Source organism: Rattus norvegicus, chromosome 1 (assembly GCF_036323735.1).
Source record: "Rattus norvegicus strain BN/NHsdMcwi chromosome 1, GRCr8, whole genome shotgun sequence".
NCBI lineage: Eukaryota > Metazoa > Chordata > Mammalia > Rodentia > Muridae > Rattus > Rattus norvegicus.
The window spans coordinates 64677459-64704729 of NC_086019.1; the positions used below are offsets into that span (position 1 = coordinate 64677459).

The 27271-nt window shown below is 46.0% G+C and overlaps 1 long non-coding RNA gene across 1 annotated transcript; it reads right to left on the reverse strand.

Moving 5' to 3' along the window:
- Nucleotides 1-1129: 1129 nt before the first annotated feature.
- On the reverse strand, nt 1130-10411 carry LOC120099128 (uncharacterized). Its single transcript, XR_005498081.2, has 4 exons — nt 9912-10411; nt 8486-8653; nt 7721-7761; nt 1130-6381 (listed from the first exon to the last, which is right to left on the reverse strand). It is a non-coding gene; the product is annotated as an uncharacterized LOC120099128 (long non-coding RNA).
- Between the last annotated feature and the right edge of the window lie 16860 nt (nt 10412-27271).

A 27271-nucleotide genomic window follows, 5' to 3' on the forward strand; every position in this document is an offset into this window, starting at 1 on the left:
TTTTAATGAAACTAAATCACTGTGGTACCTCCAGAGTTTGGGTTTTGGAGGAACCAGTTTCTCTGTGGGCTGTGTCTGGATTGTAGAGAGCCCATGTGAATTAACTGGGACCGATTAAGATAAGTCTTGGATTGCATCAGATGTTCTCCAAATAAGACCCTGGATGTATACAGGATGTCCCCTTGACACATCAATTAATTAATCGGAAATGAAATATGCTCAATTCAAAACAGCTAGTCATAAAGCTAAGTCCTGCGCCAGCCAATGGCTGTAGTTGATGGAGCTTTGTAAGCATACACTTGCCATTATAAATATCAAATGCCACCTTTCCAGAAAGCTTACATATTTTCAAAGCTTTTGCTATCATTAATTGCTCAGGACTTTGAGTACTCCCAAGACAGTGTTATTGACTCCATTTAGGAGGACGGTCAGAAACTTAGTCCAGAAAACTTGGAACTCACTCCCCTGCGAAGGAGGCAGGGGAGTGCTAGTCCTCAGCCAGCAGCCTTGTCTTTGTGGAGATCTGCTGGGCTCTGGCTTAGCTGCTTAAGTGGCTCTCTGGATGGTTCACTGACAGTTCCCCTGAATCCCAGAAATGAACTTTATAATCTCAAAATCTTAAAATGCAATCTCAAAACCTTCCCAGCAGCTTGGCAGGGAGATGGAAATAGCCCAGAAAAATACAGAATGAGCAAGAACGGGCTACAGTCTACAGGCTGAGGGGAAGGCTATAACACTAAGGCCAGTCCTTAAGAGTATGAGGTCCAGGAAACCTGTCAGAGCAGAGGGTAGGGTCTGCAGGTGATGCAGGGACAGTGGGCACAGGGGCCTCCAGTCTCTCTGTTTTGGCCTTAATTAACAAGCCTATGAGAGTAGCTTAGGCCTTGCTCATATGTCAGCATGTAAAGTTCTCATAGTGCTGAATTTAGAGATAAATCCCTTCCACAGGCTGTGGCCCTCACTTCCCACTTAAGACATGCTATTTTCCACGGTCCTATGCTGACCCATCCTCAGGAGCCTCTGTGTTAGTTGTCAGTCTTGCTGGAGTCAGAATCCTGACTGTCCATCTGGACCTGGGCAGTCTACGCTTCTGGCTCTGTTGTTGTTTGTGTGTGTGCTTGTTCCTGTATTACCTGTAAATGATAGAAAAGTTAATGGTGATTTTCTTCTTTAGTTGGGTCCAGGATGAGGTTCGGACCTAAGTTAATGGCTGAGGGGTCTGCTAAATCACTGGGAACATTGCACTGTGTTTATATATTGATCTTCAGCTGCTGGGAGCTGTGTCAGTCAGTGGTGGGAACAGGAGGTGTGAAGCCACACCTTAGGGGTCCTCCACGAGGTGTGATACTCACAGGCTGACAAATGGTGGGAATATTGCTTCCCTTAAGTGCTGGTCATGTCCAGATGGTGCTAAATATCCGGTGCATCACCTCACAGCCCTCCCTCCACCCAGCTCTTCTGCACCCCCTTTAAGTCCTGTGCCCGAAGCCCCCAGTGCTTTCAAGTCCTGTGCCCGGATCTCCTTGTGTTTTTCCAAGTGAAGGAGCTCTGAAACTCAGGACCTGGGGTTTCAGAACCGCTCAGGAATCCATTCTTAGCACGCCTGCGACATTCTGTGTGCCACCCTGAAACAGCCAGTCTACCCCAGTCACCCAACTTCATGATTTTTTTTTTAATTTTTATTTTTGGCAAGGGATCCCTTTACGGGCTGCCAGGAAGTACAGTGTTCATGGCTACCCACAGGCCCAGGGCTGTGCTTCAGTGCCGGAACTGTGCAGGCCAGACTGCTGAGTCTGCAGTTACGGCGTCTGTGCTTTTATCTCGTTCTCCACTGCTTCCGCTCCTCCGTTTTGGAACACACGGGATAATATGCTCTGGTCCCTTAAGGATATAGAGGAAGGAACCATTTCCATATCCACTTGACTCAAGTCACCACAGTCAGCTGCTGGCTGAGCAAACTGACCTCAGATGAGTCACAATCCAGCTCACACAAGGTCACAGTTCAGCCAAACTCAGAAAGTCCAGTTGAGAGGTTGATGTCTGTGCTCAAGATGCCAGTGTAAGCAAGAGGGGTGGGGGTTGGGGGGATCAATGCTTGGTTCCAGCAACTTTCAGGCTCAGGAGACCACAGTGAGACCATGGGGCCCCAGCCCGGATGGGTGGCCAAGGGACAAGGCAAGAGCTGATAGGGATCAGGCAAAGTGCAGGGCTACTAAATGGGGCCCTGAAAGGCTGCTAGGTTTCCAAAGCCAGAGCGCTTCCGGCCTAAAGGAGTGTGTGTGTGTGAAATCTGGCCTCGGAGTGAAGCTTTAGGGTGATAAACTAGATCACAGAGGCCACAGGAGGGACCCAGGCAACTGTCACCGGACTGTGAGCCACCACTCATGTCACCCCACACCTCCACTGCATGTCACTGACCCAGACATGTTATCAGAATTAATCCTCACAGTCACCAGAGAAGAGAAGGACGCGCAGGTAAGGATATCAGGCTGTGGTCCAACAGGGTTTAACCTACACACGGGCTGTGTCAACATAAGGACACCGGTCACACCAAGGGACATTATTAGATCGCCAGGTCAGCACAGAAACCCAATCTTCCACCAGACGTTATTGCAACTTTCCATACTCCAATGGGTTTGATTCCTCCGCACTCATCTTTTCCTGTCTGGCTCCTTGCTGGTTCCAGGAAAGCTCTGGGCAGGTTGCAAATGTCTGAGTTGAAACAGCTCTTCCAGGGGGAGGATGCATCAGAGACTGACAGCAGGGCAAAGATATCTGCTTTGCCATCCTGCAAAAAGCTGCAGATTCCACCTGCCCTGACTAGGCTGCCTTCCAGAGTAAGCAGGCTGATCTCAGCCACAGTATTTCCACATGCCCGACACCCTGCAAACCGTGGAATGATGCCTGGGTGTGCTAAGCACAGGCGGCATCCGGAAGCTCCTGACTTCCTGGTGTCCTGGGGACTGTTAGTAAGGAAGCCAGTTGAGGAGCCGCTGCAGGAAGCCGCTCAAATCAGGGATCCTAGCAATTACTTAGGAAGTGGCTTTCATCATCATGAGTTGCAAAGTAGAGAGAGTAAAGGAGGAAGTGGAAAGTCGTTTGGTGGGGGAAATCACTCCATGGTGTTCGAAGGTCACTCCTGCAAATACTATATAAAATTGAGGTTATTGTTCATAGCACCACAATGAGTGGTCCATAAAGTCAAAGGGAGCTGAGTTTGGCTACTGGGAAAGTAATATTTGTTAATGAGGCTGCAAGTTTCACAGAAAGTGTACAAAGTTTAAAAGAATTTTATACTCCAAAATTTGAATATTAGGTCGATATTGTTGAATGGGATGTAATTCACAGGGATCAGGAACCAAGAACACCAGAACATATAATGTACAGTTTGCTTTCCATTCACACTTTCCACAACCCTCAGAGTAAGAAATTCTTTCTGACTGATTTCCAGGACCTTTATATAACAATCAGTTTATTTAGGTATTCATCCTAAGTCTTACACAAATGGTAGCATATTATATAAACTGTACTACACCACAATGCTCTGATGAACAAGAGTATATTGAAGAGCCTACCACACAAAGAGGATCTCCATTGTTTTTAGTAGATGCATATTTCGTGTTTACTTTTGCTTCGTTTTGAGTCTCACTATGTAGCTTTGGCTGGCCTGGAACTCGCTGTAGACCAGGTTAGCTTGAGCTCACAGAGCTCCCTCTGCCTCCACCATGATTAAAGGTGTACACCACCGTGCCCTGATGCCTTGTAGACCTTTAACATTACACTGTTTGCTTATTAATGAACCAACGTATTATGCTTATTATGTTTGCTTATTAATACCAACATATCCCATATATTTTGTCACAATAAGTCAAGTTAAGTCTTGCATGCATGTCATGATGCCCAGGGTCAGACATGCATAAAATTAGCCTCCCAGTGTCTGAGATTCCTCTGTCCTAGCTTCATTTACTGAGTGTTATAATATAAGGAAGTCTTGCAATTCAGTTAGCTTGAAGGGTTTGCTGTTATCGATGAGGCACAGCGTCTATTTCCCTTTATTGGAAGGTCCACCCGAGGCTTTAGCCATTTGCCTATTGCGTTCTTGATATTCTTCTTTCTTTACTGGCTTCTAGGAGTTCTATATATTAAGGGTGTGGGTTGTAATAGCAATGAAAATGTTTTATTTCTCCTCACTGCCTGTTTTGATTTCTTAATTTGCTAATGGTTGATTTTCATGAGTAAGTCAACATTTTTGTGTAGCTGAAATTAAAAATCCTTTCTCTATGCTTGGATTTTAGTTAGAAAATTCTTCACTTAGTTCTGAATTTATAAAGAACAATTTCCCTGATCATGATTTCTATTGCCGTTTTGTGTGTGTGTGTGTGTGTGTGTGTAGTGTGTGTGTAGTGTAGTGTGTAGTGTGTGTATAGTGTGTGTGTGTAGTATGCGTGTGTAGTGTGTATATAGTATATGTGAGTGTAGTGTGTAGTATGTAGTATGTGTGAGTGTAATGTGTAGTGTGTGTGTGTAGTGTGTGTGTAGTGTGTGTGTAGTGTGTAGTGTGTGTGTAGTATGTGTGCGTGTAGTGTGTAGTGTGTGTGTAGTGTGTATGTACTGTATATGTGTGTAGTGTGTATGTACTGTATATGTGTGTGTAGTGTGTGCGTGTGTGTAGTATGTGTGCGTGTAGTGTGTAGTGTGTGTGTAGTGTGTGTAGTGTATGTGTGTGTATAGTGTGTGTGTATAGTGTGTGTATGTAGTGTGTGTGTGTAGTGTAAGTGTGTGTGTAGTGTGTGTATGTAGTGTGTGTAGTGTGTGTGTGGGGTGTTTGGTTTTAATGTTGAAATATTTCATGCATTTAGATTCCTTTTGAAACATGCTATAGGTATTGTAGGGTAGTAAACATGGTTGTAGCTGTTTTCCTTTCTGAAAATTGACCTCCGCTCTCCCTCCTAAGCTTCCTGCATGGACGGTCACTGGTGTATGCTGGCTCACCTAATTAGCAAGTTCATCATTCATATTTTTATCAGCAGCTACACAGTTGCCAAATGCCATATTCCACATAGTAGTTTTTTCAATGATAATTTGAGTTGTAACTTAATCTAATAATTTCCCACATCTTTTGGTGCCCATCTGTAGTTTTATGCTTTCCTCTTACTTTTTGGCTTATTTTATATCTTATTTTTATCTAATACAATGAAGATTTAATTATTAAACCATTGTAACTTAAAAATTGACAGAACTTCAACCTCCCATCTCTGGACTCTTTGTTTCAGATTTTTTCTGTCTTTTCCTGAAGTTTGGAACCAACTTAGTAAAAGCGTATGTAAAAACATCAAGATCATAAGGGACCTCAGCTAGTTTTTTCCAGTGTAATCCATAAAATATGCCAGGGACAATGGCATCCTACAATGCCCAGTCCACTTGTCCAAAGCTGCCGTTGTTCTTGCGCTGACTCTAATACTCACATGTGAACATTTTAGGGTGTCTGAGTTTCAATTCATGAAAACTTTCCTATTAGACTTAGTACTGCAGCTGTTGTTCCTTTATGGCTGTGTGGTTATTTCTCTACATCTTCACAGCTGTTCATTCCTATACGTCCATGTCGTACCCAGCTACGTCAGTCAGTGATGTAATCCCTCTCATATGCTATCTCATAATGCTATCATACACATCCTATTTATTTTTTAATTTAATAATTTCCCACATATTTTTCACTGCTTTTTATGAATTTATGAGTCTAATACTAATTTTTATTTGGACCCATTAAAAGGTAGAATTGCCTATAGCCAGTTTTTGAAATAATTGAAATAATTCTTGAATGTGATCTTGACATATTTATTCTCATTATTATGCATCATTCAAAACCCAGTAAGAATATCTCATTTCCCAAGGCACCATAACCCTGTGAGTTCATCCTTATTTTGTTTGACATTTTGGGCATAATTTATTATAAATTAATTATTAATGATTGTAGAGCTTACATTCTTCCCTGAGTTTGAAAAGAGAATGGATGGTCACTTTAACAGTGAGAGGCAATTTGCATTATGCTCAAGTTAAGTTCCTCCTTAAGCACAAAAGGCAGGTACGACCCAGTGAAATTGAGAATAGTAAATAAATCAGCAGCAGTGGATCAGATAAACATTGGTGGCACATCTTAATGAAGCACACACTTTCTTAAATAGCAAACAGAAAACAGATCTGATGTACAGATATGCTCCTGTGAAGCAGACCCCTGATGCTGGTCTCCATGGAAACCACAGAGCACAGGAGGATCGGGCCAAGGTGACGCCACCATAAGTCATCCCTGTCCTGACATGGCACCGTGTCGTGTCTTCAGCTCATTTGCTTCTGTGGAACCGCACTGTGATTTATGAAGTCTACCTTCAAGGCACAGAAAAGGCTTGTATCACTGAAAGGCTTGTATCACTTGAATCATCTAGGTTTTCACCTCCTCAGGAGTAATAGGCTGGGGAGGGGAAGACTGTCAAGTTGAAGATTACCAAATGGGTGACTATTCTGAATCAACTTCCATGAAACAAGTAGACAGGAACGGCTCCCCCTTCTAGCTGGTTCCAGTAGCTGGGGGCAGACTTCACAAGAATGCCAGGGTGCACCACTTAGTACCCATGCCCTCAGACTGTCGGGTGTTAGAATGATTGTGCTGGTACCAGCCCATGACTTTGTAAAGCTCCAACATGCTCATCCTTTAAAATCTGCCACTAGTGCTCTAAATTCCCGAGCACAGCAGCACTGGGACTGAGCCTGCTTCCTGACCGTCCATGGTTCCCCTGTTTGTAATTCTGGGCGAGCCAACTCTTACCATCATTGTTTGGTTTCTGCTGAAGGAATTCCCATCTACATGCATAGAGCTACTCATCAGAATGAGCAGAAGAAATACAGGACAAGGTATAGGTGTCAGTGGGCAGGGCAACACATGGTCAGGACACAGGGTGGAGCAGTTCAAATGGAAGGCAACTGAGAAAAGAGGAGTACAGCAGACGAGAATGGCAGCTTTCTAGAGAAATGCACACCTTTAATTCCAGCACGTGGGAAGCAGGCAGATCTCTGTGAATTTGAAGCCACCCTGATCTGCATAGGGAGTTCTAGACTAGTCAGGGCTACATAACTAGACACTATCCCAAAGAAGGAGAAACAGGAGGAGGAGGAAGAAGAGGAGGAGGAGGTGGAGGAGGAGGAAGAGGAGGAGGAGGAGGTGGAGGAGGAGGAGGTGGAGGAGGAGGAGGATGAAGAAGCAGATTCATGGACTAGCATTTGCAGAGAAAGAAGAGGGTCTGTTCTTACTAGTGATGAGCAAATGCTCTTTACCGCCTTCTTGCTGTGTGATGCTTGTCTACAGAAAACAGTGGATCACATGCATCCTGGGCCAGCTTATCAGATGCTGTCCCAACAGGAAGGAGCTTTAATTTGGGCCGAGACTGTAAAGAACATGGTTTCCATTCATTGTTCCCAGGAAACAGAACACTTCCCTTAGTCATACTTGCCACCATTCGTCTGGAGAAAGCAGAGGTGGGGCAGTAACACTTTTTTTTTTTAATAAAAGAACTGAGTTTGGAAACATCTGTGGCAAATCAAAATAATTTTCTTGATAGATATGTGCTATGATGGTTAATATTGATTGTGAACTTGATGGGGTCTAGAATCACCTAGAGGAAAACCTCTGGACATATATGTCAGAGAGTTTCTAGGTTGGAAAACCCACCTCAAATGGATGGTGCCATTTCAGGGACTGTTCCTTCCCAACTGAATAAAAAAGAGAGAGCAAGCCGAGTATCAACATTCGTCCTCCTCATTCCTGACTGGAGATAAAGTGTGACCAGCTGCCTCCTGACTCCTGATGCCAGGATTCCCCCACCATAGTGGACTGTACCCTCAAACTGTGAGCCAGCATAAACCCTTACTTCCTTATGTTGCTTCTGTCAAAGCGATGAGAGAAATAACTAAATTGCATGCCCACAAATGCGACTGCTGTGGCATGGCCTGACCTGACCTGGAGTCACTCTGAATCTAGAGAAAAACTCTCTCCTGCTCTTATAGGTGCACCACCTCTAAACTTCCTCCCAAGAAATGGAAAGAAGCTTCCAAATTTGAAAACTGGAGACCTGTGACTGCAGTGCCTCCCCGCCCCACACACCACCCAGATCTTTAGTGGAATGTTTAAACAAGCGCTGATAACATGTTCCGCAACAGCCCAAATAAAGTTTTACAAGGAGAACAGGTGGGTCTGTTTGTAAGATCAACTTTCCCCAAAGCAACAGTCAGACAAGCATCTCAACCTTGCCACTTGGTTAATGTTTCTCTCTGCCCCCCTCCATTCCCCACACCCCTCTTCTGTGTGCAAGGCTGCCTGCTTGGCTTTTCACCTGCAGTCTGTCAGAGTGGCCCCAGTCATTACACATCTGTACTTGAATCCTAGATCTCCTCCCCTCCCCCACCAATCTGTCCTGCGGCTGTGGTCTGTGGATACCTGTGTTTCCATGTTGTCTGAGGTCTGCAGGTGTGCCCCATGAAGGCTCCATCTTCATACCACTTTCCCTTCCCAGATTCCCCTGGGGCTTTATCTCCTGCCGGATGCCCGCTCGGGCCACAGACCCAGCCAGTGAACTCCTTGGTGCTTCCCACATAATATCTCATCCTTTAAATAATAAATTCATCAGTAGGGTTAGGAGGTGATTCTTCCTGTTGTACATCCTCTGAGCCCCGCCCCCCTTTGTCCCTGCCCCAGGGAATGCACACAAAGGCGAGCTTGCAGGCTGGAGGTCAGGGTGCTTTTCTCCCTTAGTGACATGAAGCATGGCATACATGCCCAGGAGACAAACATGAATAGGAGGCACAGCTCAGCTTGATCTTTGTGGCATACACCAGAGAGGCAGAGCCAAGGATGCTCTGCGTGGCTGGAACATTGGTACATAGTTGTCCTGGACCAGATCGTGTTCTTTGCCCAATATATTGTCTTTATACTAAGTCTCCTGCTGGCTTTGGAAAACTTCTCTGGGCTCCTGAACCACAGCTACACACACACACAAATACACACACCAAATACACACACACACACACACACACACACACACACACACACACACAGAGGTAAGCCTGTCTGGGTTGTGGATGGCAGGCTAGACACTGACATACACCATAACACACACCACATATACCACACACACCACACACCACACACCACACACACACACACACACACACACACACACACACACACACACAAACCTGTCTGGGTTGTGGATGGCAAGCTAGACACTGATCCACATGCTTTTCTTTTCCCTGGTTGAATGCATAAACAGGTTTCCCCATCATTCTCAAAAGTTCCCACAGCCACTAGAACCTGTCCTTGAAATAAGCATCCCAGCAACTCAATTTCTTCCTATGTAGCCTCCGAACTGACTCCTCGATCAGATGGGAGACCATACATAGCTTCATCTGACCCAAAGCATGGACCCTATATTAGTAACAATCGGCTCATTGTTTCCCCCTGTGTGGCTGCTGGAGTCCAGGATGGACTTTGAGGTTGAGCTTGCAGTTGGCAAAACTCCAGTCCCAGACAGCTCCCAGTGCCCTGCAGGTCTACACCCTGCCACACTCCTGGAAGCCTAGCAGTACCTCCTGGGGAAAAGGTCAAGGTTCAAACCGAACCTGCCAGCAGCACTCCCCAGGGTTTGCTTCCTTCTGGTGGCTGCTGTTATCCATACTGCTATACCTGAAACATCCCCCTGCCTCCCTGCATCACATCAGCTCATCCCAGGATGCTTACAGCTTACACCCACTGTGCTGGCTGCTTCCGGACCTTTCTGATGCTCTGCCCAGTGTGAGGCAGATACTGACTTCTGCTATATATTCCTCTGTGAAACTACAAGATCATGCCTCCCCTCCCCGGTTACCTGAAAAGCAGCTGCTCCACTGGTCACCCGGTAGTAACTCCTTCCCTATAAAGGGATTATTCTGAGATCCGTTGTCCACTCCACGAACCTAGTGTGTAGCTCAAGGCCAGGAGTGAACCAGGTCACATGTGCCAAATAGGCCAGGGGCACTAACAGCATTGCACGGCAGCAGCCTTGCAGCAGACATTTTTTTTCTCGCTTTAATAAAATTGCCCAAGTTTTGGGGTTATCACAGTGAAAGTTCTTCTCCTGCCTGTACTGCAACCCTCTCTCAAGGGCAGGGTAAGCAAACAGCCAGATAATGGGGATTTTGATCCTGTGAGCCCGTGGGCTCTGCTCCATCTGCCATCGGGCCATCGCCAGAGGCTGTGCCAACAGGTGGGTGTGTCTGGGACTAGGAAAAAGCGCTAGCTGAATCTGCCTAGGGTTACAGTTGTAATCGGCTCCAGGGCCTGCCATCCTTGACTGGTAGGCCATCTGGCTGGTGGGAGCACTGTGTATCTGTGGTGGGTAGCCAAGCATCTCTACTGTATATTGTTTATTTTATTGTAGAGGAAGTGAACCAGCAGAGTTTCCCAGGTCCTCCCATCTGTTAGGTGGATCACAGTTTGAACCTTTGAGGTCTGTTTGACTTTAGCACCTTGGCACTTTCCCTAATCTGAGCCATAGTCCTGCTGTGCCCACTAATGTGGGGGTATGACCTAGACAACCACAGCATGTCTCTCTAATGGTAAGCTCTTGGCTGGGATATGAATACTGGGGTCCAGTGCCTTCCACAGGCCATTTCTAAGAGGATCCAGATTCTTTCCACTTGAAGCAACTTCATGCAGCATCAGGAGGATGTCGGGGCAGTCTTGGAGGCCCTTCAGGGGTCTGCCAGCCCTGAACCCTAGGATCTTCTCTCTAGGATGTAGCTCTGGGTGGTACAAATTGCACGCTGCCCTTTTGTCCTTGTACTGAAAACACAGCAGGCTTCAGAGAGCACTGGTTATGTATACCCTCCTTGAATTCTGGGTGTGCTGCTGATGTCTCCTGCTACCTTGGCACTAGACTAATGGCTCTGGGTGCAAGTCCTGCAACCCCAAGAGCCAGGTCCAAACAGAAGGCAGCATTCAAAGCCCACATGGTCCTGGCTTCAGATCTTGGCATGGGTAGACAGAGTCCTACTGAGTCACAGGGTGTCAAGGGAAGGGCTATAGCAGGAGAGAGCAGCAGTGTATACCTATGAGGAATGCATAACCAAGTTTAGATGTTCAGTATCAGTAGTTGTGCCAGAGGGAGCAACATGAATTAAAATGTCCACTACTTAAGTTTTAAGTTCAATTTGTTTTTACCAATCTGAAAAGGTTTAGAATTAATCTGCATTATTTCAAAATTTGTCTAATATAATCTCCCTCTTTGAAATGATTGGACAACGGTTTTGATGTCCAGCTTAAGTACTTTTGTTGCTATTGTTTGAGAAAAAAAATAATTCTTTGTGGCTTCAAAGCCTATGTGATTAATGTCTCTAAACCAGACACTGCAAAATTCTAAGAGTGGATATCTATTTAAGAAAAATTAGATTTTTTTTAAAACATAGAACTCATAAAAACATGAAGCATAAAACAAAGATCCCCACGTATTCTTGTTTGGCTGTGATCGCTTTATCTTCAGTAAACAAACATCTCAGATATAGTTGGAATCCTGTTCCCAGAGGTTAGCCTGTTGCGTGTGTAAGCCCTCGAAAACATCAATATGTTGTACCCCCTGAAGCACAAACACACCTGTCCTTTTCTACAAAGATTTAGTAGCTCATGCCCTTGCTTAATCTTAAAATTGTAACCCTGGGGTTTGCGTGAGAAGTTTGGAGAAAGAACAGGAAATTTAACTTCCATACAGTTTACCACAGGATCTGCTCTGCTCCACAGAGCCAATGGGCTCGATGGCTTTCACGTATTTTGGAAGTCACTCTTGGTGCATGTTGTAACTCCTTCATCTTCTTCAGGTGGCATCTACACCCTCTTTGCCTGGCGATCTCTGACATGCTGTCTTCTGATTTGTAGAAAGGATTATTTTTGATGGACCTTGACCAAAGTGACCTGGTTTTCCCTCATGCTCTGTGCTTTGGTGTCACGTCACAATGTCAGACCTTACTGTTTTAGCAGCCTGTTCTGCCTTCCATATTCCCACCACCGTCTCCATCACTATCGACATTTGATGTGTGCATGTCAGCTTCTGGGTCTTTCTGCTCTCTCCCATCCCCTCTGCTTCTCTCTCCACCACTGGATATTGTGCATAGCTAACATATTATTAAAATTAATTTTCCTGTTTCCCCTTACATTCCATTATGCCTTTTTAAACTCACCTGAATAGAACTTCAGGGAGCTTAGAACATCTTAAGAAAATACACCTGGATCGAAGGTCCAAGTGGGGCCTGTGCACTGAGTTGTATGGAAGGCAGGCAAGGGAGGAGCTTTCACTGACCTGCCCGCCTCAGAGCGGAGCCATCTGCAGGGACCTAGAGGTCACTGGGACAGTGCTGGAGTTTGCCAAAGACTACATTGAAAACACAGTTAAACACTTGAAGTGTATACACTGACTTTTCAGTAACTTCTGTTTAGAGCAACAGTTCTCAACCTGTGGGTCGTGACCCTTTGGGGGGGGGGTTGGTGGGATCACATAGCAGATATCCTGCATATCAGAGATTTACATTATGATTCATAACAGTAGCAAAATTACATTATGACGTATCAAGGAATTAATTTTATGGTCAGGGGATCACTACAAACTGAGGAGTCTTAGTTTCCAAGGTACAGGAGCAGCGTGTGCCATCCAGGAGGGCCTCAGTAACTAGAAGTCCTCGGGGAGCATTTCCTGGGGGAGGAATTAATCCCAGACTGGGTCCGCTTATGATTTACACACACCTCACAGTTAAAAGATCCACATTCTAAAGGGGCTGCTGGAACCTTTGTCCCCTGAGAACAAAAGCAGGAGATTAGCTCTGTGTTATCAATCAGTGTTGTCAAGATGGAGTAAAAAAGGCTAACTTTAAAGGCTTCACCTGTTGAAGTAGTACTTAGAGCTTCCAGTGGAATCAAAGGTCACTCTTGCTTGAGGTTTTGTGTCTTGAGTCCTCAAATGGGCACACTGAATTATCTTTAAGAGTAGCCTCAAAGCACCGGAGATGGATTAGCGTCTTAATCTTAATAGCACGAGGCCTGTACTTAGGTTTGGGGCTCACTGGACTAGGTGGCATTGTCTAGGGCTGTCCCTGGCATGTGGTACTATTAGAGGTGGGCGGGGGAAGAGGGTGGGCTTTGTGCCTCAGAGCCTTTGACCGGCTTTAGGGGTGTTCTCAAAAGGCTCTACCAGCCGAGTTGGTGTCCACCCTCGGACAATGGGATTTGTCAAGAGCCAAATAAATGAAATCTTGGGCTCAGGCAGGGAAGGGTGAACACACTGCTCCTATTTATGTGGAAAACAATGGTAGCTGGGTACAAGCCGAGGCCCGAGAAGACTGGACATGGAAATGCTACCTGAAACCTCTTTCCCTTCAAAGTCAGAATCACATCAGAAAGACTGAAGCTGCCTAGGAATTGCCTTCTCTGATTGATGTCACTACCCAGTGGTAGGAATCATTTCTGTGTATATGTAGACAACAGCCAACTGTAGAGTTCTCTCAGACACAAGGGTGAGCAGAGGCTTCCAGGCCCCAGCATAAAATCATGGACACATTGTTGGTTTTTCATAATGTCAGAATTTATTGAATAACAATACATTCACAGGGGACCTTGTGAATCCTGATCTAAGAGGTTAGTTTCATTGGCCACATTATTGGAATTGTTAGGGTCAGTTGAAGCCATCTTTTACTAACTATTATCAAAGTCTAATTTCTTTAGGCTGTCAGAGTGGATTCAAGACCAATGCCTCTTTAGGAAGTCTTCAGTCCTTTGGTGCCAAACAGGGTCTAGTGAGGCAGAGTGAACAGAGACCAGGCTGTCAGACTCTTCGTTGGAACAGCCACTGCTTGACTTCCCAGACTCTATTGTGTAAGCCAATCTACTAAACACCGTTCAAATATACCCAGTCTATGAATTCTGTTCCCCTAGAGAATGCTGACTAACCAGGAAGAGACATTTCTCTTCTTAGTACCAGGTTGGTGATACCTGAAATTTGTCAAGTAGTACTGATTCCTTGGTAGTTGGTCCAAGCACATGTGTTTTCATTCAGGTCTTAGCTACTAACTTTCAGATCATCTGTCGTTACATATCAAACAGTAATTACATCTGTATTGGTGTGTCTACCGCTTATAGAGTGGCTAAAAAAGGGCTAGAGAGGGTACATCAGTGCTCAAGAAGTTGAAAGGACCTCTCTTGGAGGTAGCGGGCCAAAGGCTGACATAGAGGCAGACATACAGAGTCTCTGCTGGTGTTGGGTTGGGCAAAAGCTGCTGGATTCTGTCCGGAGACTCTAGGTCACTTGTTTGAGCCTCAAGACTTAGCTAAGATGTTAAAGTGAGGTGCAAGACTGTGGAGGCTGTTAACGTGCATGCAAGACTGGGTTCCTACAAACCACTGGGTGGTTTGGTGATGGCATCCTGGCAGAGGGCCATATCACCAGTGGGAGCCAAGCTACACGGAAGCTCCTAGGACCGTTAGGGGCTCTCTACCTACAGGTCACTTACACACACAGATGCCAGGTTGGCAGGGGCTGTGGCCATCTGCAGGGTTAGGTGCTCTCCTCATTATGGGGCCCAGGTGAGGTGTTATAGCCTTCCTCGATTTGTGTGTTTGTAAGTCTTGGCCCTGGCTTTCCTGGTGAGATTTTAATATTTCTTGTGCTCATATGGCCTCCATATACTCCAATAAATTTATAGTGGTGCTCTTTTTACTTTCAGGAATAAGCTATTCATCAGTCCCTGCCCTGGAGGAGGTGCAAGACAGACCTCACTGTCTACTTGTTCATCAAGATGCGGAATCATCCTGAACTTAAAATACAGTCATTCAGAACAAGACACAGTCTGAAAACCCACTGTTTTATTAAACATGGAGTAACCTAGAACAGAGGACAGTATGATCTCAATGCTACTAATGTCTTCAGTGCCTCTCAATATTGAGGTGATGGGACAAGTCTCACTGCTAGGACCCTCTTCTCTATAGAGCCTGTCCTCCACACTGGCTGTGAAGAAAGGTCCAATTGCTCTTCAGGAATGTGGTTTGCATGATGGTCACGGCAAGTATTTCTGCCTCTGGATCACTGGGCGTGAAGAAACTGTACAATGACTGTGTCTTTGCAAGCACTGGGTGACAACTGAATGGGTAAAGAGACATCAGACCGTCACCTGGGGATAGTTGAATCTATCGTCTGCCATCACAGAGCTGTCCCTTCTGGCCTCTGAATGGGGGTCTTACTTTTGTTCCCCACCTGTCCCTGCCAGATATTCTCCCCATTCTTCATCTTCCGTGGTTTCCAAATGCTCCTGTATTCCAGACAGCTTTGACATATGGGTGCATGTTAGCTGCTACCCTGCCCCTTGACCATCGCCATTCTCAGCCTCAGTCTTCCAGTGCCACACAGACAAGCTTCTCCTGCACGGGGAGATGCTCTCTGCAGCCTGCACCTCACAGGTGCATCCTTGCTTCCTGCTCCCATCCTTCCCCATCTCACCCCAATGGGATCCTTCTGGGACCTGTGTGCTTCCACCAGTCCACTAGTCTCTACCACTAGTAGACACTCTTCATGGGCAACTTGCTATTCAACCTTTCTTCAGAGGTATGACAAGACACTTTTCCTTCTCTGATGGCTTTTTCCTCTTTTCGGCCTAATGGCAGCTAGTTGAATGGTGCATGCTCAACAAATACTGAACTTCTCAAATTGAGTTTTCTTGGAGATTGTTGGCTCATTAACGATGCTGATCAACAAGGGAGAAAAAAACGGTGTACCTGGCTGACGTTTGCCTCATCCTCTTTGCATCACCATTAAGCCAGGATGCTAATCCTGGCAGAGATGGGCACTTCCCCAAGTGCTTTTGCTGATCGGCCCTGCCTTTCATCCCTGGCTTCCTGCCCTTCATCAACCAAATCTCCTGGTAACTATGAGCAATGGAGAAAGGAAGACTGTGAGATGGTAGGGGCTGGCTTGGCTGAGATAAACTGGGTCCCCGAGAACTTACCAGAATGTTTGCTTCTTGCTTTTTTGGCAAGCCTCCATTTTCATTTCATAGCAGGGAACACACTCCCCACTGTCTGCCAGAATTACCTCCAGTGTGGTGGGAGCTGGTGGCGGCTGATCAACAGCGGCATGGTCACAGCTGTAAGTGGTAGATAAGGACTGTAATTGCTACTAGAAAAAAAAAGAGGCCAGGAGTATGGGGGTGGGGCTCCCCCACTCTCCACAGCGGCTTCCCACTGTGCATGGCAAAGATAACCATGTGTACCCAAAGCCCATTTGTCTTCCCTTGTTGCACAGATAGAAAAACTCTTCACTGAGGCCAACACCAGCAGATTCTAGGGGTAGGGCTGGTCTTGACCACCCTTCCTCTCAGAATCTCTGCTCCCTGGCTGTGCTTAGCTACCTCCTAGCTTAGGGAGCCTGAGTCCTGAATGACCATTTACTGCAAAGCGTACATAGGCCGAGGTACAAGGGAGATGCTTCTGCTTGGGAGAAAGTGTGGAGGTTTTAGGCCCAGGCCTCTATACAAGGAACGTCTTAAGTCCTCACTACAGTGACTCAGTGCTGGGACCATACACTGTCCCTGTCTCATCCACAGTGAGAGCTTTCCTGAGCTCTCATGGTTGACTGTGGTCTTAGCCACTGTGCTATTGATGAGAAGAGACACCATGACCAAGGCAACTATTAAGAAAAAGAGCATTTGGGGTTGGGGATTTGGCTCAGTGGTAGAGCGCTTGCCTAGCAAGCACAAGGCCCTGGGCTCGGTCCCCAGCTCCGAAAAAAAGAATAGGAAAAAAAAAGAAAGAAAAAGAGCATTTAATTGGGTTCTTGCTTACCATTTAGAGGTTTAGTTCATTATCACGATAGGGAGCACAGTGGCATTCATGTAGCAGAGAGAGGAGGGGAGGGGAAGGGAGATGGAGGGGGAGAGGGAGCCTGGGGCTGGTATGGGATTTTGAAACCTCAAGTTCCACCACAAGTGACACTTCCTCCAACCAGTCCATACCCTCTAATCCTTGTAATCTTTTCAAATAGTGCCACGTGGAGCTATGGCCTACGGGAGCCATTCTCATTCAAGCCTCCACAGCTAGCATGATGTGAGTTCCTCCTTAACTGATGTCTTTCCCACCAACCACATCCTGGTTCCATTAACATTTCCTTGCTTCCTCGGATGTCGTAGCCCTAGGAAGGAGTCTTGCCCAGGCTCTCACACCATGTATTCACATCCAACACAAGCGGGACTCGTGTTTCAGATGCCAGGCAGAGAGAGAGAGAAGTGGGAAGCAGGTGCCCACAGGCTAGGGATGAAAATCTTAGCATGAAGGTTTGTTTTGTTTTGCTTTGCTTTGCTTTTTAAGAAACACTGTGTGTTGGGAGGCAGGGCATGTCTATAGACCAATGGGTGTCATTGGCCACGGCTTGCAACTTCCCTCTACCCTTCATCTACCCCCACCCTCATTTATTTATTTAGCACTAACTGTGGGACTAAAGCAAGATGAAGCTGAGGGCCAGACACAAAGGCTCTGCTTCTTGGGTGGCTCCAGGAATTCTTGGTGAATAAGCCTGAGGGATTGGGAGTTTTAGCTCCACAGTAGAGGGAGATAGAGAAGAGTTGCCCAAGTTGGAGAGGTATGACTATTCCATGGCACAGGAAAGCCAGGAAAAGGCATAAATGGAGATTTGACCTGTAACTATATGCTCCTTGTTTGTTTGTTTGTTTGTTTGTTTGTTTGTTTTGGCAATGCTGAGTGTTGACCCAGCGCTTGTCTCATGTAGAGCCATGTCCAACCTCTTTGTATGTGAAATGTGGTGGCACACATGAGGAAGGCTAAGGAGAACCGAAGTGACTGTGAACCGAGTAAGGACTGTGAGGGTGTGTTTTAGGATTAAAGATGATAAGACCAGAGGTAGATGTTATGGCAAAGGCAAGAAAAAAAGCAGAGTCTGACTGACCCATTGATTTGGCCTTGAAAATCGTGCAGACATTTAATCTATAAGCAAAATAAAGGGTTATTTGGCAACTCCCACCATGGCATCCACTCACACCCAAGTGAGTGCAGAAGCAGGGTTGTAGGGGAGACCCCAGGGCTGGGCATTCTGTGAGCCTCACTTGTGAGCAGCATCTTTTCTTGGAGCTGGACGAAATCTCTCAGGATGACAGGTGGGGAAGGAGAATGTTAGAAACCCAAGAGGAAAAGAAACTGCTCAGGAAGCAAATGCTGTTCAGCTTGGGCAACTCCCCAGGGAAGAAGGCTTTGCTGACCCTGGCTTCTGACTAGTCAGAAGGAAATTTCCAGAAGTGCAGCCCACTGACTAGATAGACCCTAGGGCTCTTCCCCTACATCTTTTATACATATCTTTCCTTCCTTGCTTGCTTTCTTTCTTCCTTCTTTTCTTCTTCCCTCCCTCTATTCCTCCCTTTCTCTCTTCTTCTCTCTCCCTTTCCCCCCTCCCTCTGTCCTTCCTTTCCCTCCTCCTGCCTCCTCTCTTTCTTTCTGCAACAAGATAAACTTGTAAGTTACACAGCAGCAGGGTTGGCACTCATTGGAAATACTGCAGCACAGTGCCTATGGGGCAGGGCACGCTGGCAGCCTTCCGTGTTGTATCCAGCAAGAATATATATCCATCAGCAAGGATCACAAAATACACGTGTTCTCAGATTGAGAAGCAAAGGCCACTGATCTCCAGTCGATTTGTGTTTTATGAAATGTCAGGGAAATTCTTCTTCAGGTAGGATTGAACAAAAAGGAAAAGAAATGGTGGTATGATGGGCAATGAAAGAGACTGAGTTCTTTTAGTGTCTGGAAAAATGTGCGGAATGAATGAGAATGTAACTGCTACATGCTGCGTGTTGCAGACAGAATACAACACACAAGGCACAAAGGGACCCGGGGGTAGGCAAAGACAGCATCAGGGTTCAGCACCAGGAGCGCAAGCCAAAAGACAAGTTCAGTCAATTGGACTTTGCCAAAACCAAAACCCACACGCAAGATCCGAGTCCAAAAGGAACCCGCTGGGATGTTCCAGGGGTACTTATCCAAGCACTTAAATGCTTCAAGAATCGAACCAAGGGCAGACACATGGCTAGAAATAAAAATAGACACAGCTCATTGGGAAGGAGAAGGTACTTAGGACCATGGATGTGGGCTAGTGAGTCATTCACGGTGTAATATTGATGCACTCAGCCTCTGCTCTCCTGCTATGTGGTGGGTACTGTGATGATGTTAGTGCAGACGTGCATTAGGAACCATAAAACTGCACCAAAAGAGGTTTTCTTTCACTGCTTACAAATTAACAAGAGTCAAATCAAGAAAAAACACCTTTCTCTTTAAAACGCATGCATTCTGACTTACCACTAAATATGTTAGCCTAAGAAATGCTCACCTCCTTGTAACTGCTATAAAATCTGTCAGTATCCTTGGCGTGGTGTCACTGGGCGCTTGCCTGTGTTTCTAAGCCAGCTTGCCAGGAAAGGTCATCACACCAGTCATTGAGAGGCTTCCCTCAGCAAATGAAAGGTTCCTTCTTTGTGTGTGTGTGTGTGTGTGTGTGTGTGTGTGTGTGTGTGCGCACGCGCACGCAGGGGCGCGGGCATTTCAATCAGACATGGGTCTGATGTGATCAATCAACTGTCCTAAGACAATTTGGGGACTTGCCCAGGCAGTCCCATCTTTACCACAGGGGCAAAAGATACCTAAGTGAGATTCCATGTCAGGAAGACTTGGTCTTGGACTAGCCTGCACCTCAGTACAGGGAGCTTGCTTAGCATTTGCCAAGCTCTGTCCTTAGTATTGGAGAATTGTGGTGACAAGACTAGACAACCACTGCTAGCTCAGGAGATAGACACACAGGGTGCTTGTAACCTCAGGAAACTGGAAACAAAACAAAAGTCCCGATTCTTCTCAAAACCCTGTTGACACCTGAACTGCCAATAGGTCAATAAAACAGACAGTAGGTCAAGGAGACCTTTTTGGACTTTGAGGTGGCAGAGCAGGGAAAGCACCAGTTTGCTGTGGCCGTTGTCCTACTGGCCCTTGGAGGGTTTTCTGTTTGTGCTGGGGATGGTAACTCACAGACCTCTTTGAGACTCGCTGTGTTGTGGCTCTAGGACCTGAGAGTCCGTGCTTGTCACTCCCTGGCAGGCATCACCATGGCAACCCTGTATGTCTGGGCCCCACATCTGGGTGAAGCCCAGGGGTTTTCCAGTCTTATGCCTCTCAGGGAACAGAAAGCCATGACCAGGGCAGGGTTTTTCGTATGCCCTAATTAGAAATCCCGCCTTTCTCTGGCCAGGTCATTCTCATGAGGTTTTCTGATGCTCATCAGCTCGGTTTCCCAGCCCTGGCTGGTGAGCCCAGCGGGAGAGAGAGAATTATACAACAGGCAGGTCTGCCGGGGCAGCTCTTCTTCTCAGGCAGGTTTGCCAGGGCAGCTTCCCTTCCTTCTGTGTCCTTCAGTCCCCTGTACCACAGCTGCAGCCTTGTCACACACTGTGAGATGTGGGATGGGGCCAGAAACAAACACTGGCAGATGGTGACACTTGGTCTCGGCTCTGATGATCTGCGAGAACCTCCAGTTGGAAGGACCAATTACCACCCCATCCCCTCAGGGAAGACCTATCAGATGTATGTGGCTTGTAATAATGATTTGGAAGAAGCTGCCCTCTGAGCACAGCGATCTGGGCATGCGAGTCAGCAGGTTGTAATTAGTTAATTAAACGCCTGGGCTGACAGAATGGCCCCATGGGTCGCGGCCATGCAGGCCCGCTCCAGACAAGAGCAGGAAATGCTGGAATCTGTGGGGCCTTTCCCCATAAAAGGTCACTGGAAGGCAGAGGAAGGACGAGGTGGGCAATTCATGTCTGAGGCTGCTGAAATAAAAAGGAGAGACAGAAACAGGCATTCAGAAGGCTCTTGGCACCCGCAGATGCTCGGGTCACGGCTGCTGTACGCGGGAGGGAAAGACAGGAAGTAAGCAGCCTCTTGGACGAGTCTGCAAAGGAGAGCCTGACTGAAGGAAAGTGGGCCGCAGAGAGCTGCTAAGGGAGAGGGGCCGAGGCGAAGGAGCTGGTAGAGAAGAGCAGCTGTAACAAGGTCTGTTGAGGTCCCGCTGTTGTCAAAATAAGCTTTTTACCGTGAGAGAAACTGTGTGTGTACAAGGCATTAAAAAAGAAAGAAAGAAAAGAAAAGAAAAACCCTCAGTATCACTGTTGCATAGCTCCTTACAAAAGGGATTTCACATGAGCGTCGCTTAGACCAGAGGGAGACAACTGAATGGCTCAGATGCCCCTTCTGATCCTGCCTATCCCAAGGCTGCTGAGTGTTAAGTGTATCTATTGGATCCTGTAAGTAAAATGCCCCCAGAATTCATGTCTCTCTTTCTTTCATATCCGGCCCACCCCATGAGGTCCCTGATTTCCTGTGTATCGGAAACCTACCAGCTTCTTCTAACTCAAAAGTCTCCTCCTGCCACCCGAGTTTCAGTCAGAATTCTCAGGGGGGCAATAGGGGCAGGGGACCTTTACACACCCCTTCCACCCCATTGAGCTCATTCTCCACAGGAGCCACACAATCTCGAGATAACATGGCAGGCCTACTGTCCTGCCTGAAACTATCCCTCGAGTTCTCATTGGTCTGAGCGCACTTGCACCCCAGCCTGCCCTGTATATCTCTCAGCCCATGCTCTGCTGCCTCTTTTCTTGTTTGCCCTCGCTGCTCTCTTTATTTGTTGAGTATTCCAAGATGAGGAACTAAGCACTTGCTTATTGCCCCCGTGTTAATTCTCTCCAAGATGGGCCTGGAACACCTTTCTTGCAGTCTACAAATTGGAGCAATTTTTTTTAAAAAGAAAATGTTTATTTTATGTATATGAGTACACTGTAGCTGTCTTCAGACACACCAGGAGAGGGCATCAGATCCCATTACAGATGGTTGTGAGCCACCATGTGGTTGCTGGGAATTGAACTCAGGACCTCTGGAAGAGCAGTCAGTGCCCTTAACCACTGAGCCATCTCTCCAGCCCTTGGAGCAATTTTTAATTGATCCTCTAGGTGTTCCAGATTAATCATATGACATTTGCAAACAATAATAGTCTTACCAAACTATAGTATATGTTTTATTAAAGACAGTTTCAAAAGGTGCTGGGAGCTCTTAGATTCTAAACATAAGGGTCCATTCGATGGAACTATTTTTTTTTTAAGGAACCTGAAGATACAAAACTCCAGAAAGAGGACAAAGACACCAGAAGTTAAAGAGGAAGGATGAAGGTAACAGGATCTAGTGAGTTGAGCCCCAAGAAGACTATGAGGAGCTCTGGGCCCTGGTTCTACCTGGATCCCACACTTGAATCTGTAGCAGGTTCTGCATTCTCTTTACCTCAGATTCCTATAATCCATTTTAAAATTTCAACGTGGAAGGATTTTTCTAGACCAGTGTTGATAAAGAGAACCTGTATCTTACTGGGTACAAAAACCACACTTTTGGATGTTGTGAGTGACATCAGCTTGAGTTCACTGGATCTTCAGAATTTATATTACATTGCTGTCTGTGAGGCCCTGTAATACCAGGAAGGTCAGTAGCTCCAGGGGAAGACCTGGCTGGTCACCTGCTATGCATACGGCCTGTGTGCAGGCATGGGGTGTGTGTGTGTGTGTGTGTGTGTGTGTGTGTGTGTGTGTGTGTTTAGGAGTGACAGTTTGGGATCAGGATACCTGGACAGGTTAAATCCTTTATTTCATTTCATTATAGTTTATTGAGTCTCATGATGCTAACTCACAAGTGATGGTTAATACATGTCCATTGCACTGGACTTAAACCCAAGGGTAAGACCCTTGTCCTATGGAGTCTTGACAGATGAGACAACACTCATCTGCTCTGATGAGTTTACTCGTACCTATTCTAGTGTGTATGCATGTACGTGAGTGTGTCATTCCTCATGTTTTTGAGACATGATCTTTTATTGCCTTGGGACTTTCTGGTTAGGCTAGGCCTGCAGGGCAGTAAGACTCAGGGATTTGTTTTAGCTCTGCATCCCCCTTGCTGAGTTGCAGGAGTGAGCCACCATGCCAGCATTTCACCTGGGTTCTGGGGATTGAACTCAGGCCCTCATGATTGCAAAGCAAACACCTACTGACTAAGCTGTTTTTGCAGCCCCGTTTCCATTCTTCTTGTGAGCCCTTGTATTCACCATCCTTGCTGTCCTCGTAGATTTAGTGCCAACCAGAGATTCTAGTTGATTTTTCTTTTTTGAAAAATTTATGCAGGCTAGGTTAAGCCACTCATTTGCAACTTGAGTTATAAAGTGAATTTGTATATTTACTGCTTCCTCTTACACTCAAAATCTTCTAGAATGCTTACTGAGAACAGGGACTGAATCTTACGCTTTGATGGATAATTTTTCTAACACAAAGAATCTCAATAAATATTTGAAAGTTAATCAAAGAATTAACATTAAGGTCATTTTAATGATTCAATACTCAAGTATCCTCTTCTCTCAAGGTCCACGTCTTGACTCAGCCAGGGGTAGACCAGTTATCTCATTTCCTAAGAGCAGTATTAGTCAGGCTACAGTTGTGTCTGGGTTCCACCAGAGGCCCTGTGTGTCCTCAGGGCATTTTCTTCTATCATAGAGTACTTCCTCATGAAGATAAAGGACACAGGGGACCAGGAATCTGTTAGCTCTCTTCCAAGCCCTCCTCTGACAAGCCAGTCTCAGTCATTCAGGAGTTACTACTAGGTGGTTTCTGAGTTCCTTCATATCATTTCCAACAGACAGGGACCTAGAGGGTCCTGAAGGACAAGTTGTTCCCAGCTGGATTGTCTTTAGATTGGGGTTACCTATGATTGGCTCCCTGTTTGTGAGCTAGAGGCCCACCCGTGTGGTCTATTTCTATTCAAGTCAAGTGGGAGGAGCAGTTGGGCTCTTTCTATACTTCATACTCATCAGAAGATAATTTAAGGGGCTGTAAATTAACGGTAATGACAACCTAGCTTCTGACTTTTGAAGATGTTTCTCTGAAGTCTGAAGAAGTCTAGATGTGGAATAAACCAGATTGCAGTCCAGAGAACTACCTTAACATGTAGCAGTCACTATGGAAACAGACATGATGACCTAAATAAAGTTTATGTATAATCTTGTTTCTGAACAGAGAGCTGATTTTAATTGGTTCAATTGGTTCAATTCCTTCTTTAAAATCATAAGACAATAGCAATGCTTGTTTTGTCTTGAGACAGGGTCTCACTATGTAGTCCTGGTTGGCTTGAATTTGCTATGTAGACTAGGCTGGCCTTGAACTCAGAGATCTGCCTGCATCTGACTTCTGAATACTGGGTTGTGCTATCGCACCTGGCTATAGAGATGGTCTTTAATGTTAGTGTCAGCTTGCCATGATCTGAAAGCATTGGAGTGTGTGCACGGTGGGACAAGGATCATACACAGTTGTTGTGGTAAGAAAACCGAAAGGTGTGAAAAGAAAAAACATTTTGTGCCGTGGCTTTCAATTTGGGTTGATGATTTCCACCAAAAGCAGTCATAGCAACGCAAGCAGGATTAAACATAATCTGTTTGCTAAGAATAAAAAATAAAGCAAAACAAACAAACAAAAACAATAAAGCATAATAAGAAAAGCAAAACTAAAACTGTCTGGAGAGATGGCTCAGTGGTGAAGCACTGGCTGCTTTCCAGAGGACCAGGGTTGGTTCCCTCACCACTAGTAACCCTCTGTGAATCTAATCTAGTTCCTTGGGACCCAACACCTTCAGTCTTACAACAGTCACACACACGGTGCACAGACATACACGCAGGCAAACACCCATACACATTAAATAAAAACAGGTAAATCTTTAAAAAAAAAAAAACAAAAGAAGACAAAGGCATATGGTATCATGTGCTCGACAGAACAAATGAGGTAGCTGCCACTGCACCCCAGCCACGTAGAAAATACAGCAGAACGGTGCATTGTGCAAAAGTCTGTTTTAGAACTTAGCATCAACAACGTATAAACATAAATGTGTGATGTGTAAAATAAAAACTTCTTTTATGGAAAATCTGTGCAGCTTTGATAAAACCTCACAGAGTCAGGGTTGCAGTGATTCTGAAAGTGAACTAAGGGACTTGCTTGTACCTTGCAAAGCCCCTGGATTAACAGCTTCTTGCAGCTGAACCAGCTGAATGACATAGCTGCTGGTACCCACGGGTTTGCTTGCCAAGAGTTATGTCTCTGGGCCCTCCTTCTTTTCACAAGTCATTAAAACCCATGCAGATGTGAGCCTGTAAGGGGGCTGGCTGGTCAGCAGGGATCTCCCCCAACCCCCCAGGGCTTCCACTCCCTTTCCTTTCCTTGAACAAGCACTCCATCTGGCTGGAGGCTCGGCCAGGCCTGGGCCATCTGGCTGCACCTGCTCATCACATGGGAACACCTGCCCTGCAGGGCTCAGTCCCCAGGTGCTCCCTTTGGAGATAAGCATTATTGCTGTCCCCTTCTCTCACCTCTCTATCACAGAGTTCTGCATTTTCAGGGGATCTCACCTCACTGACTAACTGTTCATCTCTTTGCATCGTGAGCACTATATTGGAGCTAAACAGAGATTTGAAAGGAACCAGTGAGGTTAGAACATAGTTCCTATTGCAGGGGGAGACTGACAGCTGCCTGTTCTTTGATTTGTTTTTCTTGAGTCTGGCTCTTCAGCTTCCTTTAGTTTTCCTGTGGATATTCTGGATGAGCATTCTTGGGGGACTTAAGTGACCAGGATGGCTATTTGTAGGGGGAAAGAGTAGAGAATAGCCCTATTCAACAGGACCAAATTTGGCAAAATGCCTCAGAGATAGGCAAATAGTTGGTCCCCGAGTCACAGTGGTGGCAGGTATTCAAAGGTCTTTTTTGGCTGGCAGACCTTCCCATAGATTTTGGCAGCAATGACTTTGATACCCTCATCAGGCTTCAGAGCAGGGTCCCTAATGGAGGAATTAAAGAAAGGACTGAAGGAGCTGAAGCAGTTTGCAACACCATAGGAAGAACAACAATATCAACCAACCTGACACCACAGAGCTCCCAGGGACTAAACCACCAACCAAAGAGTACCCATGGCTCCAGCTGCATATGTAGCAGAAGATGACCTTGTCAGGCATTATTGGGAGGAGAGGCCCTTGGTCGTGTGAACACTCGATGCCCCAGTGTAAGGGAATGCTGGGGCAGGGAGATGGGAGGGACTGGATGGGTGGGTGGGATAGGGGGTTTCCGGAGGGGAAACCAGGAAAGGCGATAACATTTGAAGTGTAAATAAAGAAAATATCCAGTAAAAGAAAAGAAAAGAAAAAAAAAAGCTCAGTGGATTCAAAGAAATCCTAGTTGAGTCTATGTTTCTTACTTCAACTACATGAGCTAGGGCAAATACCTGACCTGGGGAAACCTCAGTTTTTCTTATCTGGAAATGGGAATCACGAAACTCACAGCCGCATGAGGTAAAGGTCAGTGCGCAAGTAGCATCGAGTAAATTGAGTACACCTGTGGTGCTTAACCAGATTCCAGCAGTGGCATCTACAGGGAGTTCTATTGCTTTACGTGTGCATCTGTGGTTTCCACCTCAGGCAGATTTTCTCAGCCTTCAATGGCAACTAGCCCGCTGGTGTTTTGTTAAAGCGAAGATTGGCTCTGTGAGACTAGGGGGCGCTCTTGGCTGCATTACGGAGGTTTGTAGAGGAAGTGCAGGGTACTGTGAACAGTAGGACTCTGCAATGCCACACCTAGTCTCGCTACCACTATGTGGACATCAAGGTAGCTAGCATAGCGTAGTGTCTGCACTGTAGTAGGTATCTATATGACTTGATTTTATTTTATTTTTCTTTTTGGTAGTGGACAACTCACTGGCAATCTGCACGGCTAAAGGAAGCAACGTTGGTGTAATGAATGGCCCAGGCACCATGGTGCAGAGAAGGCATGCTTTGCCGATGAGCCTGTGCTGAAGAGTCTGTGAAAAATAAACAGGAGGAAATAAGTGTTTTAACTCTTGAGAGCTGTGGGACAGAGGAATCTACTCATTCTCAGGATACGCTTGTCTGAGATGTGAGAGTGGGTGCTATCCTTGATGGTCGAGAGGTGAACTTCGTAAAAGCTCTCTATTTTCTCTCTCCATCAGAGAACCAGCACTGATTGACTGGGCCAGCGACTCTGTTTGCTTGGCTCACCAGTTTCTAGCATAAGAATGAGTGTGTAG